At 39.4% G+C, this 15,276-nt stretch overlaps 1 long non-coding RNA gene across 1 annotated transcript in view; it reads left to right on the forward strand.

Annotated features, from left to right (window-relative positions):
* The window catches only part of LOC133985995 (uncharacterized), a 254,447-nt gene that overhangs the window by 227,696 nt on the left and 11,475 nt on the right, over positions 1–15,276 (forward strand). The window lies entirely within an intron of this gene.

The following is a 15,276-nucleotide window of genomic DNA, read 5'->3' on the forward strand; positions in this document are numbered from 1 at the left end:
CCAGAAAGGCTATATAGGGGTATTATTTTCCTTTTAATCAATATATTTTCATGTTTAGTTAACAGTAATAATTATTAGTCAGTGCTTCCTTCAGATCTGATTCTCTTTACTGAGGTTCCTTTACTTTTTTCCTTCCTGCCTTCATCATATTTCCTTATAATACTCCACACTCTCTCTCTCTCTCCTCATCTTTTTGGCCATCTCTCTTTCTTATTTCTCCCCCCCCCCCCCCCAACCACTCTCCAACTGTATGAGTGTGTGTTGGATTGATTGTACCTCGGGTTACATATTCTGTCCACATTTCTGCTCTCTGCCGCTCGCCTCTCCTTCACATTCGTCTCTGGAGTGCCGGCCAACCGTGGGCTATTACTGTCTCATTAAAGGGAGGATGGGGAGACGCAGGCCTGATAAATCAATCAAACTTCCTCTCGCTGTGCCAGAGGGGAGATGGATCGAGATGGATTTTGTCCCAGCGAGAGAATATCCCAGGGTGCACCTCTTCCAAATGGTGTCAGACAATGTATAATGCTGAGGCAGCACGCTGACTCCAACAATAGCTGAGCTCCTATTTTCATACATTTAATGGGATTACATTGGCAGCGGAGGGACAGTCTGTGCTTTCATTATGTCGTATTACACACACTCAACATGCGTCATGGTCAAAGAATCTCGGTAATTAGGCTGAAATAACTGTTGTCATCTGAAGGGAGCTGACTCTGATTCCTCTTGTGCAGATACTTTACTGTTTTCTACTGCTGGTGGTCACACTGCTTTAAGTAAGAGACAAAAAAAAGTGACAATGTAAGCAATAGTTCTCGGCCAAGAGGATAATGTAAGAAAGCAGTAATGGCCAGAGATGTTATGCACCCTCAAATATTAAAGATTGGATGGCTATAGATATTATTAAGTTATATTAATGTATCTATTGTTATTGATTAGCCTTAATAAAAGTAGATTATATGTATGTTTTATTTGTATAAGGCTGCCTGCTACACACACATACCCCCATCTCTGTTTAGGCTACCTGACATTAACTTCAGTGTGAGGAATAATTAACCAATCTCAGCTCTTGAAATAAAAATGTTTGACTTTTTATTATAACCTATACTACCTATGCTTGTTGTCCTTTGCTATTAGTAGTTAAATTATTATATTGCACATTTTTCTTTGTGTTTAGCACTAACTAAACTCTACCTTGGACCATGCAGGAATCAATCTGACACTTTTATATTCATCACCACATACAGAAGATACAGTCAATAAATACTAAACATTTTATTTTGCATCAACTACAATATGTTTCTTAAATTAAGTAGAAGAGACATAAAAAATCACTCTGGGATCAGCAATGATGCCGGATGAATCACATGAAAAACTAATTTCATTGTATCAAATCCAGATCATCCAGTCCTGACATCATCCTGCCATGTTTAATGTCTTATTGTCTTGTAGGGTCTTTATTGTGTTCGTGTGTTTCTGTTTCTATCATTTGTAATACTGTAAAAAAAAAAGCTGAACTGTATGAATATGTTTCCAACCATAAATGTAATACTAGTAGAGTTTCAGATACATATAATGAAATACACATATATTGATTGGGAATGTGCATAATGTGTTATCTATTAGCCACTGTGTTACATACTCTAATTTCTGAGTGATCTTAATCTCATCGATATATTGCCCAAATACCAGTTGTAAAGGACCATACTGACCTTTGTACTTGTGCTGGTTCGGTATTTTTGATAATAACATGGGATGGGTTATGAGCATAATGTCTGTGATAATTTTTTTGTAACATCTTAAATATTCCGAATTTTGTATGTGTTTAATACGACTTATATGTGTGAATTGACATGATATCCTTTATCCTGTACTACTGAAAATTGGTCCTGCAGGCGGCTCCGCCAGGGTTTTTTGCTTGGCCTTCGTACCGCAGCCAGCGGTGAATGAATACTCCGCTCGGGCCTGTTGGATTATTATTAGCACTTTATGCTTAATTTGTACAATCTGGAGCTTTGTCTTGGTCAGTTCACACATTTCATGATTGATGAAGGGACGATCGCATTTGCCAGTTTGACAGTTTAATGACAGAAGAAAAGGACACGTATCTCATGTTTGCATTCCTTGGAGAGCGCAGCGAGGTATGATGTTTGATTGTTTATATTTATAACATGTAGAAACATTTGTGTATGATTTTTAGTATTGTGTAGTTTAATTAAGATAACTTTCATTAATGTAATATTGATGTGCGCTGTGGAAACATATGTGTGAAATGTTTGTTATTGTATGTCTTCAATACAGTTTTCACGGTGCCGTAAGGACTCAATGAATTAAAGTTGCTGCTTGACGTCAATCTGCTATTTGGTGGATTTAATAAAAGAAAACCTTACGCATCAGTCGGGAATCTCTATTGTTTTCAATCCAAGGACAGCTACACCAGTAATGGAGAGTAGCATATGGAATTAAAGAGGCCCAAATATGGAGCCTTGTGGCACATAGTTAGCGTATAATATTGTAAGACATTGACATAGTCCGTTGAGTAAACCATTTTACAGTATTAACAAAATCCTTAAACTTATCCATGAATTAAAGTATTGAGTAATGAGTGTTTTCTCCAAATTAAGATGATGTCATTGTATTTTCCTCATTGTATTTCCAAGACACAGTAAACTCGTCGCTATATATCCTGACAGCCCATGTTTGATAGTGATAGTGTTTATTGCCTGTTTGCTCTTCTTCTTGCTTCTTTAATTTCATTGTGATAGCTCCGACTTTTTGGATTGGAGACAATTTACATTTACACATTGTTCTTTTAATAAGGCCAAATGTGTCTCTGACCTCTCGAAGGAGTTTGTCTGATTAAATTAGAATCCATCCTCGATATGTCTCGGGTGTGTTTACGTCGTTGTGTTCTGCAATTAAAATCCTATCACCGAGATGTATTGATTGACTTCGTTATGTGAGCTCTGGGCAGCTTTTGAGATGTGTTTGCTTCTTTTTAGGCAGGCGAGTTGGTGGAAGTCTAAACACAGCTGTCATCTATAAGAAAGAAAGAAACACAACACACCTAACCTTAACCCTCCTGTTTCCTCCAGGGTCAAACTGACCCAATCTCTTTTGACTATTCCTTCTTTCCTTCCTTTCTTCCTCTCTCTTTCTTTAATTTTAACTTTGTTCTTCCCCTCCTTCCCTCTTTCTTTGCTCCCTCCTCCTTCCATACTTCTTTCCTCACTTCCTTCCATCCTTCCTTCCTCCTTACTCCTTTCCCTCCTTCCTTCCTTCCTCCCTCCCTCCCTCCTTACTCCTTTCCATCCTTCCTTCCTCCCTCCCTCTTACTCCTTCCTTCCTCCCTCCCTCCCTCCCTCCCTCCCTTCCTTCCTTCCTTCCTTCCTTCCTTCCTTCCTTCTTTCCTTCCTTCCTTCCTTCCTTCCTTCCTCCCTTCTCCTCCTTCCTTCCTCCCTCCCTCCTTTCCTTCCTTCCTTCCTTGCTTCTCTCCTTACTTCCTTCCTTCCTTCCTTCCTCCCTCCCTCCTTTCCTTCCATCCTCCTTTCCTCCCTCCCTCCTTACTCCCTTCCTCCCTTCCCCATCCTTCCTTCCTTCCTTCCTTCCTTCCTTCCTCCCTTCTCTCCTTCCTTCCATCCTCCTTTCCTCCCTCCCTCCCTCCCTCCTTACTCCTTTCCTTCCTTCCTTCCTTCTTTCTTTCCTCCCTTCCTCCTCCCGTCCTCCTGTCCTTCCTTCCTCCATCCCTCCTTACTCCCTTCCTCCCTTCCTCCTGTCCTCCCTTGACCTGAGGACAACAGGAGGGTTAAATTATCAGTTCTGTCCAAACATTCAACTTCTATGCTCACACTGTACTGATCACTGCTCTTGTCATGATGTAGATTCTCACACTGGCCATAAACATTGACAATTCAAACAAGATAACAGTTTCCTCCAAAATGTTGGCAAAAAGAAAAGAAAAATAATTGTTAGTTTGTGCAAGTCTGTTTGGAAGAGAAAACAAGAGTAGAAAGAAAAATATGGCACCACAGATGGCTCGACAATACTGTTTTGATTTCTTTTTTATGTGAAGTTCAGTTTTATTTCTGTCACAGTTTCAGTAAAGATTACAGTTTGCTACCACAACATGTTAAAATAACAGATCTCTTAACATCAGCCATGTGGGAAGTCAGATTTGTTCAAACTGCAAGACTGCCAATCAAATGTTGGACATGCCACAAATCCATCCGATGGGACAAACCCGACTCTTGAATGTTTTGACAGTTAATGAGGCATTGTGCATCAAGAAATTGGGCCAGTTTCCACAGTAAAAGTGATTGCATGCGACCAATTTGGAGTTAAAATCTGGTTTATCTGTACAGTGCCTATGATTTGCTCGTCATACGTACACCAGCGGTCATAGTGCAGATGTAACGAGACAAATAGCAATCAATCAGTCAATCAAACTTTATTTATATAGCAGCTTTCACGCAGGTTAATGCAGTTTAAAGTGCTTCACAGTTGATTGACAAGCTGATAATAAGACAGAACGAGTTGTAGAACGAGGACAACATAAAGGAAAAGGCACAAAAATGATGAAGGAACAAAAACAAAGAAGCAATTACAAAGAAGCAATGAGCAAAAATAGCAATGAGAAGACTTTAGACTAATCTGGCAGCTGATTTATGTGTTACATTCTCAAGCATTGCCTCCCCTTGTTGTGGTTGTGGTTGTGGAAACATTTACATGGACAGTGAAAGCAGAATAATATATATATAAATTAACCTCTTCAATTAGAATAAAACAGACTGTATATAATAAATGGACGTAACATCCGTGACATCACCCATTGGTTTGTGGACTGCTGCTCGGAGGCCAATAGTATCGGATCTGAGCAGCGCCATCTTGAAAATTTCAGGTGCATGCTGGGAAAAATAAAAATTCTACTTATATGGGCATCAGGAGGAGCATGAGGCGCCCTCCTGAACCTGTGAACCAATCAACCTGTCAATCACGACGTAGCCACGCCCTAATGCATACCCTGCTTTATCGTCACATATAAAATCAGGGAGGCCAAAATGTCCCAAATGAACATCATACTGCATTGAAGAAGGCTTTAAACTAGCGATTGAGACCATAAACACATTTTGAAAACGTTTACTGATGTTAGAAATCAAGTGAGAAGTTGGTGAATTCTCCATTGACTTGTATAGAGACGGAAGTCCTTTTGACACCAAAATGGTCGCCCCCTGGTGGCCTTTTGATAGAATGCAGTTTTAAGTTACTCCCGGCCTGGAATAAAAGGACATTATCATTATTATGTTCTAAACATTTTTTAGAGGATTGTCCTAACTTTTCACCCCCTTTCGCCGCCTCTTATCACAATCATAAGCCAACCCCTCCCTTTATGAGGTTCCTCAGTCTCTAAACACTATGGTGCAGGCTTTGTGTCAAAATAACATGAACGTAGTCCAAATTATGTCCGAACTGCACAGCCAGGATGTGAACATGCTGTGTGGAGTAGCTTTGCTCATTAAACCTCATTAAGGAATGACTTGCTAGATTATGATTTAGTTTTGGAAAACACACAATAACCATAAAACTGGGATTTTGGCCAGGAAAAGTAACGCTAGCACCAACCTGGGTGGCGGCTCGAACATTAGCCACATGTAGGCAGGTTGCTCCGCTTTTAGCAGCACCTGGTTGGTCAGAATGTGATAGAAAGAAAGAGGATTTAATGGAGATTTACGGAAGTCAATTTTCATGGAGTAGAGGCTTATACTTGCTGTTTTTTTCTCTCCATTGTCAGTTTGTTGTTGGAGCTGTTGATAACAGCACAGAGCTGAAAATATGTTTACATTGCATTGAAACGTTTAGTAGATTAATGGGATTTAATTGGATTTGATGACTATATGTTGAACTGATTCTACAGGATCTTCTGGATAGATTTATTGGCAAAAGCTTGATGGTTAAAAGGTCAAATCCTTTACAAAGATTACTGTGGTGACTTATATGGTGTCTACGGTCTTTTGTATTCTGTGTTCAAGGTAACCGGTTTTCAACAGCCAGACTTAGAGCTACAAAACATATAGTTTATTCTAGTTTTATGAGAAGAGGACACACAGAAGTGTATTCACTCTGATGTAGTAGCAACTATCACAAACACCACAAACAAAAAACCAATTCGTAGTTTCATCACCACAGAACACAATCCTGCTGCCCTGCAGTGTGTGCTCAGTCAAACCTGAAGTGTCTATGCTTTTCTTATTTCAAGTCAAACGTTTCCTCTGCGAGTGTTTTCCTTGGCGTTCATCGGCTGCCGTTCGGCTTCCTAACATCTCATGAATGGATGTGACAGCCCGCTGCGGAGACGAGCGGCTCCTGTCAAACTGCAAATGAGGAAAGTAAACAGGTGAAATATGACAACAAAGCTAGCAGCAAACATGTCGTTCTCCACAATTGATGAAGTCCCCGTCAGAGCCAATAAGGGGCGAGCGTGTCTCCCTCGATGCGAGTTTCCTTTTTGAGTCAGAAACATTTTAAATGCTGGAGTTGAGAGGCAGCTTCTCCACAGGTTATGTCAAAATCCAACAAGAGCAGACATCGCAGCGCCCCCTTTAGGCCAGTTAGTCATCTCACTGCCAGGCAGCAGCAGCAGCAGCAGAAGAACTAAAGTCCTCTTCTACTTTTAATTGTAGAAAAAAATATACATACAAGACATCACACAGAGGTGAAAAAAGTGCAGCATCTAATTTCCAGGTTCTGACTTGCTGATCAGATAAAAGACACAAGCCAGGCACACATTTTTTAGGGCAGGTAGGTTTTTTAAATAGAGCCTGGAGATATTGTTGCTCTCTGAGTTTTAATTTGCAGTCGTGTCTTTTGACCTGCTGTACTGACTGGACAGCAGAGGGAACGCTATGTGCAGAATTTTAAGATTACAAAATTAAGAAGCATCAAGTGAAAGCAGCTAACTCGCTCGCTTGAACCTTACCAAATCAGCTCACTCAAACCTCAGAGGCGTTGGCTGTGTTCAGGTGCTTGTTTCAGGCGGGGGCTTTAATTGGAAAATTGCACCCAAGTCAGATAGTTAAGTCTTGTTTCCAGTTTGTTTCTGCATGCATAATATCAGCTAACAGACCAAAGTCTATTTAAGTGGATAAAATTATTGAATGAATGCAACACATGAACTACAGACAACACCCAAAACTGCCAACCTCCACCAAGCCTACACAGACCTTTAACCCTTACATACTGTCCATATTCTGACTCATAATTAGTCTCTACATCAATTCACATTCATACATTCCCCCATCAGTCATTAACAAATGTTTTATTAATCCATAATGAAGCTGTCAGGGAGCAAACATAGTGTACTGTACTTATTTATGGGGGAAAAAAGACATTCACAATCACTTTTTTTATGGTCTAGGTGAATATATTATAGAATATGATGTTTAAATGGTGATTTTTGATTTGTTTTTTAATAAACACAAGTCAAATTTCTACATTTGCATATATGAAAATGTGTATCAGCTGCACACAAATAAAAAAACATGCATTTCATATCCATTTTTGTACAATGTGGGTCACATTTATGGAGAAATCCAGCTAAAGAAAGTAAAATAAAAGTACAATTGGGTCAAATTTAACCCTGATTTTAGATCGTCCATCGTGAATTTTCCAGAGTTCATGACAGAACAGACAAATGTTTGAGACTTGTTGATAATAATGGTCAAAATCCTTGAAAGCATTTAAGGAGAAATATGTCAGAATATGACAAATGTATTAGCCAAATAGCTTTTATTTCCAGCAAACTTAATTGAAAACATTTTCCCTAATAAATATTAGCAGAAACATGTCATGTAAAAAATTTAGAAAAACTGAAAGAACTACAAAAACTACAGACATGCTGGTTTAAAAGGAGTGTCAGTCATCCATCAGTCAATCAGCCACATACTGCATGTTTTACCCAAACTGCTGCTGTCTGCTGTCAGTCAATAACTCTGATCAGTCACTCAGTCTTGACTAATGAGGGTCAGTGTTGGTCCGATCCTTTTCTACCATGGATATTTATTAGTGTTAATGACTTGTGGGTTGTTTTTTTTTTGCAGATAAGTTTCATGTGAAGTTGAGTTCAGGTTGTTTTTAACATGTTGACAACCTAAAGACTGATGGAAATGTTCATAATATAAAACACAGTGAAACTTTAGCAAAAACTGCTCAGTCATAGTTTGTGGTGTGTTATGCCATTAGTGGCTAATGTAGCCTGGAGCTGCTCGCCTCCAGCAGAGAGGGCCAGAGGAGCAGACTACAAAGGTCTGATAACCTCACTTTTTTTTATAACTGCACACCTCCAGAGTTGTAAAAAAATATTTTCATTTTCACACTTGCAGTCTTCATCTCCAGCTGGTACTAATTCAAGTGACATCACCTGAGGCATCAGTTCATCAGATGTCCTACAGCTCCTTCTGCAGACTTTAAAATCGTTGGTTGCAAAGGGTATTTTAGACAAAGTTAAAAAGAAAGAGTAAAACATTTATCAATATATTTGACATCAAAATATATACAATGGGTATGTGTGCTGTTAAGGGGTTTCATGCAGGCTTATGAATGCATATTTTAATATATCTCACCAAGGAACAAACTCCATGCAGAAAAGTGTGACCTGATTAGAGGGGAGGATAATTGAGCTTATAAGGACTCTTGCATTTCTCTTCGAATCATTAAGCCACTCTTGTTTGTGGCTGGTGATATATCTTACTGGGTGAGTGTGTGACAAATGAACAAACAGCTGAAGTTAAAACCATCCTCGCTCACAAAATATATCTCCCTTTTAATGCAAATCTCCCAAGAGATCAGATTAAACTCCTACACATAAGATAGTAAAACTGATTTAATGCAAGTTTTCACTTTTTAGAGGACAAAGCGTTAACTCTCAAATGTGTGTGTGTGTGTGTGTGTGTGTGTGTCGTGCTAGTGTGTGATCACGGCCAGAAGTGGCACTGCTAGCCTGAGAGACCTTAATTAGCCAGCATGGCTCCTACAGCTCACCATCACGCTGCCATCGATCGAGACACACACACACACACAAACATAGTGCACACACACTCCCCTGTTAATGACCTCAGACAGCAGGGACGGGGCTGCTGGTAAGAACTAACTGCTTTTGGATCAGTACAGCTGTGACATTAATACAGTGTATATGTGCGCGTATATTTACAGCAAGCGGTTAAAACAAAAGGAACATCCGCTCAAAGGCAGCATTTCATTTTCCATCCAATTATTCTGTGAGGAAGCAGAGAGCAGCCACTGCTTTGTAGGAACATTCCTGCTGCAGAAACAGAGCTGTTAAGCTCCAAGCTTTGCCTCGCTCACTGCTAATTCAAGAGAATTTCTGTTGTCTCTTGTCCTTCCCAAACCCCCAATTTGTCTTCTTTTTGTTCTTTACTGTATGACTGTTAAAATATGCTGATGAAAGGAGGCCAAGCGTTTGCAAGGAAACAACAGTAAACCAGTGTTTTTTTTTATACCCAGAGGAAACCAGGCTTCTTGTTAGACCTGCTTTTCTGCCTGACTTGACACTTTTGCCGGATCAAACGTCTCATCACAAAATGCAACCTACAAATAAAAGTGCTTACCCATAATCCATCAGTGCAGGTGTGTGATGCGGCAGGCTCTGAAATAAACAGCAGAGCTTGTCGTTAATCCTTCAGACAAGCTTTCCTCTAATTAACAAGCTTGACTTTAGCAACACAACGGAGAATGAATTGTGTTTTCTCAACAAAATATAATTCTTCTCTTCTCCCGCAGTCGCATGTTTTGGCAGAGTTCAATGGAAGCTGCATCCATCAAAGAAAAGAGGCTTTGGAAGAACTTTATGTTGTGTTCTTTTCATGTTGTTTGCATATTTAATACAAATGCTACATTCCTACAACAAGAGCTAATCATTTCCCAATTCATGCTCTGCTGTTTGCAATATCTGAATTGCTCTAATATGACATATGATATAGTACGATACACTACATGGACAATAGTACGAGTACACCCAACTATTTTTTACATTATTCCAAAGCAATGAGCCTCAATTTACTGTTTTACACTCTCTAAGTAAGAATTACCAGTGATGTTGGTCATTTAGGTCGCCTTTACAAATTGGAACAATACTATTGCCTCAGATATCAATGTATGCTGTTGCATTGAAGTTTCCGTTTTATTGAAACTTGGGAATATAGCCCAAATTCGAAAAACAGACCATAAGTACATGCATATCACCCAAAACATGCCCTGTAGCTTAGTTGCACTTACGGCCCTGTATATAAAATATCTTCAAAAAATAAGTACGTTTAAAAAAAGCCTTAAAAAATGTTAAAAAAACAGCTTATTGGCATATCTACCCGAAAGAATTGTACTTGAGTTTCAATTTTCCCGAAAGCCTTCTTTGCATTAATTTGAGAAAAGTTGCAATGAAGGTTTGTTATGTGTCTGTTTATACGGTACATCAGATACAAATGCAAACAGCACAAACCATAATGAAAGTGAGTGTTCAGTACAACCACTTCTACTGGATCTTAGCACTATAAAAATAAAGCTGGCTGATTAGGTGCTGTGGTGCATCAAACCTGAAAATACTTTTTTAGTCAAATATCAATGAAACTGCCATATTTGCTTTCTTCACGTTATATAACAAAACATATCAGTTGACAAAACCATTTTAAGGGTGCTCAACCTAAAATAAAGGGTTTATTTACTTAATAAACTGAGTTGAGTCATCAGCTATGCCTATGACACCCCGCTGTCCTTTCTGACCTGACACTCAAATGGAAACACACATTACTGCCTGGCTGTGGATGTCAAGCCACAACCTGTAGTTCAACCTGGACAAAGGAAACCTGTCCATCACAATGACAGCACTGTGGTGATGTCAACTGATTTCATGAAATAATGACTGTACTTTGACATGTTATTAAGTCAGTTTGACAAGTTGTTAAGATGCAGTCGTCAGCACAACTTACAGACGCACATATATGATGTAAACTCAGACAGGTGTGACAGCAGGGAAAGCATTTGATTAGTGAGAATAAACTTGGATAAATAAATAAACAGCATTGGCGCAATGGACACTTGACATTCTTGGAACAAAACAAATCGAAAATAACGCCACCCCCAAATAAAAATATGCTGAAATGCCAACTTAGTCTGAATATTCGCCTTCTGATATGAGTGATACGATGCAGGTCTTTAATCTTCTTTATTACCTGATCTTGAGGCCCTGCATTAGGATGGTTAAACCGTTATTATCTCAGCTGATAATGCTTACACAATGCATATATCCAAATTACAATATATTTAATCAGATTATCTCACAGCAAATCTCGGGCCATGTAATATTCCAGCAGAGGATTACTGCATAATTCACAAAAAAAGGGGGGGATAAGGAGTTAATAGGGGCCCAGCAGTTCATTTTGTCCCTGGAGGCACCCAGCAGGTTGATTAGTCGATGTCAGTATTAATGCAAAGTATATGTGATTTCTAGTATATTAGCTAAGATGTCTAAAATAATTGGGGCAGGTATTTAAAATGTTCCTAACTCCAATTTTTGTTCATTTTGTCCCAACTTGTCACACAGCTGCTCAACTGTCCCTGACACATATTGTACATTAAAATGAGCTAAATCAGCACAGCCAGTTCTCCCCGACTTGTTATTATCTTGCTCATTTTTTGATATACTGTCCTGAAACTTCTGTAGATGTTATTGTGCTAATGTGAAGAAATCAGCATGATGCAATCTGAAAAGAGGACAGGAGCGACAAAACGAGATGCTGAAGTTTCTAAATCTGGCAGCGGAGAGTGGGAGCGCTGATAACTGTAGCTACAGCAACAAAGAGGGACATCAAAGACAGAGAGCAAACGCTCACCTGACTGTTGCCGCATGGCGTCGAGCCCACATTATGTTGTGAGGAAAGAAGAGGGCAGGAGGAGGCAGCGACAAGCCGCTCTCGCCTGTTAACACTCAGTGAAACAGCCTGAGCTGCTTCTAATGGCCTCGCCAAAACTTTTCATTTTATAATTGGCAGGCAGCCGCGGCAAGATTGACAAATGAGTGTCAGCCATCAGCAATTCCTCAAGCCAGGGATGCCAGAGACGGAGTGCAGGAATCAAAATAATTAAAATAAATAAGGTGCCAAATGATGGCATCGCTCCTTCCAACATGGCAGATGAGAGCTGCCAGCAAAACAGAGAGAAGGAGGGGTGGTCTGAGTGTCAGTCTTCACCTCCTCTCCAGGACCTCTCACCACTAAACCGTTATTAGTGACAAAAATCTGCCAGCAAGTCAGTCACTTGTGTGTTTGTGTGCCAATGTATTTGTGTGTGTTTGTGTGTGTGTGTGTGTGTGTGTGTGTGTGTGCAAGGGTCTAATTGTCTGATTGAAACAATGCACTGGTAATCAGTAGGAGTTCACACCTCAGGATGTGCTAATTTTCACTTCCCCTGGCTCCCGTCTGCCCTTGTTTGTGTGTTGTTACATAGAAGAAGAAGTGAGATGTGATCAGCGTAATGAAGCTGCTGGAAATGCAAACTAGAAGCAGCTGCTTGTGTGAGCGCAGGGGAGGATGCAGCAACTATCCCTCTTTACACCTGACTTAACATCTTATTGACTCTATGGGTTGGGTTTTGTTTACTTCTGGATTATATTATACACAAATCAGGTTTGTCTTTGCTTCATCACATTGTCACAATGTCAACTCCTCCTCTTGACAGGGTCAGCAAATCCCATGAAAGACCATAACAAACAAAAAAAGGAAAATAGGTGTTTTCTGTGTATTTATATTCATATATCTTGTTCTTCTGTGCTGTAGAACTTCATTGTTGCCCAAATACATGAGCCACACTATCACAGTGGGTGACATGTTCCTATATTACCATGAAAATACACACTGCAGTTTATTTTGATTTATTCCCGCACAAGCCATCCTGCTTCCGGAAATAGTCGCTAGAGCACCGAATGTGGCTGAATCCACCGCTGAAAAATAGTCCCTAGCAAATGAAGTATGTATTTCTATTTGAGTAACATTTGCTAAAAACTGTACTGTCCATTTCAGTAACTCATTTATCTGTTTTTTTCAGTGCTTAGTTGGTTGAGATTATGAAGGTGTGATATTTTCTGTGCCAAGACAACATACGAATATAGTTACATCCATAAAAAGTAGACTGTCAAAATAGATGGATGAGACCGACGCAGCTATACAGGTTATAGTGAATCAACTTACAAAGATAACTGCGCCTAAAGGAGAAATTTACTGTCTTGGTCTCATTTTTCGTATCTTGTATATGTACTGTAGCTAGGTACTGGTTAGCTCAGTTTATCTTTGTTAAGCATGGAGACCAGGCGGGGAGTCACGGTCCTCTGAAATGAGGCCAACGCGGAAGTAACTTAAAACTGCATTCTATCAAAAGGCCACCAGGGGGCGACCGTTTTGGTGTCAAAAGGACTTCCGTCCCTATACAAGTCAATGGAGAATTCACCAACTTCTCACTTGATTTCTAACCTCAGTAAACGTTTTCAAAATGTGTTTATGGTCTCAATCGCTAGTTTAAAGCCTTCTTCAATGCAGTATGATGTTCATTTGGGACATTTTGGCCTCCCTGATTTTATATTTGACGATAAAGCAGGGTATGCATTAGGGCGTGGCTACGTCGTGATTGACAGGTTGATTGGTTCACAGGTTCAGGAGGGCGCCTCATGCTCCTCCTGATGCCCATATAAGTAGAATCCATGTTTTTATTTTTCCCGGCATGCTCCGGACATTTTCAAGATGGCGCTGCTCAGATCCAAAACTATTGGCTTCCGAGCAGCAGTCTCCAAACCAATGGGTGACGTCATGGATGTTACATCCATTTCTTATATACAGTCTATGGGACCTACTCAAGCACTTTGATATCCAATGATCTATATCATTGTGGAGACCAGTCAACTTACTGTTTGTTTAATATTCCAGAGGGAAGTCCAGCATTTGACTTGTGCCTCCATCCAAGAGGTGTAAGCCATATCAGTGAAGGAGGAGGCAATGTGTGTTTTATAAGCTTTGTTTATTTATTTAATGAATAAAATACTTAACAGCTAACTATGACTCTGATGCTGCCTTGTTTAACAGTGGGAAGAATTAGACCTAGAATGAGAAAAATCAAACCTGATCAGCTGTGCGTAGGTAAAGGTGTTACAAAGTATGACCCAAGCATTCGGAAAATCAAAATTAACCACCGCGCAATGACCTGACTGTACTGTGAATTTATCAGGAGCGAACAACACATTTTGCCTGTAGCTTCATCAGGTTCGCTCAGTGACCCGAGCATATTGGAGCGGTGAGCTAAACTTGATTTTCTTGGCAGATGAAAGTGCTCAGAGAGAAAATAAGAATCATGAGTCTTACCTCATGAAAACTTTTCTGCATAACACAATAATGATTGCGCAACATGCAAACCATTAAAAAAGACTGCATTTCATCTCACTCTTTCAATACACTATAATTATGCTTCCCTGTAGTTTCCTCTTCCTTTTGTTTTCCATGATATACAATATAAGAGTATTGCAGATTGGAGTACAGTAATTTCATTTGAATTGGATCTTTCTTTCTTTTGTTAGAATATATAAGAAAAATACAGTGTGCACAACGTGGAGGATGCAATTGGTGGTGAAGTACCTGAAGTTTCCAGCTGTATCTCTATTTTTTTAAAGGACAAAATTAGACATTTACACAGACTGATTAAATTCACTGTATGCAATATATTACACAATTAAATTAAAGTCTGTTCAATGACAAGCCGGTTCTATATTGGTAATGTCAGCCAGGTAGTTTTACAGACATTTCTTTGATAGAAAAATGTTTCCACTCAGTTCGGCTGCATGTGGTTATCATGCAGCATCATAGTTTATTTTAAAGAAGATTAAATCCAAAATAGATTATCTGTTTATTTCTCAAGAATGAATTGCACCCATGGCAAGTAAAATATCAACCAAGTATGCTTTATAATACCACTTTACCAATCATTTGAGTGTAAACCACAGTCAATCACTTGATCCATCTTTCAGGCCTTTTCATTTCACTTTAAGGGGGCAATTCACTCAAAATAATAATACATTAAAAAAATAAGTCTGCCTTATCCAGAGTGCAATCTATCCATCTAGATCATTTTGATGTCATTCACCTTGTTTTGTACATATCTGCCAAATAGATATCTCCTGTCATGCCAATACAATGAAGCTGAATGACACTCAGTTTGCAGCGCTCAAAGCAC

The sequence above is a fragment of the Scomber scombrus genome, chromosome 9 (genome assembly GCF_963691925.1).
Source record: "Scomber scombrus chromosome 9, fScoSco1.1, whole genome shotgun sequence".
In the NCBI taxonomy this organism is placed as follows: domain Eukaryota; kingdom Metazoa; phylum Chordata; class Actinopteri; order Scombriformes; family Scombridae; genus Scomber; species Scomber scombrus.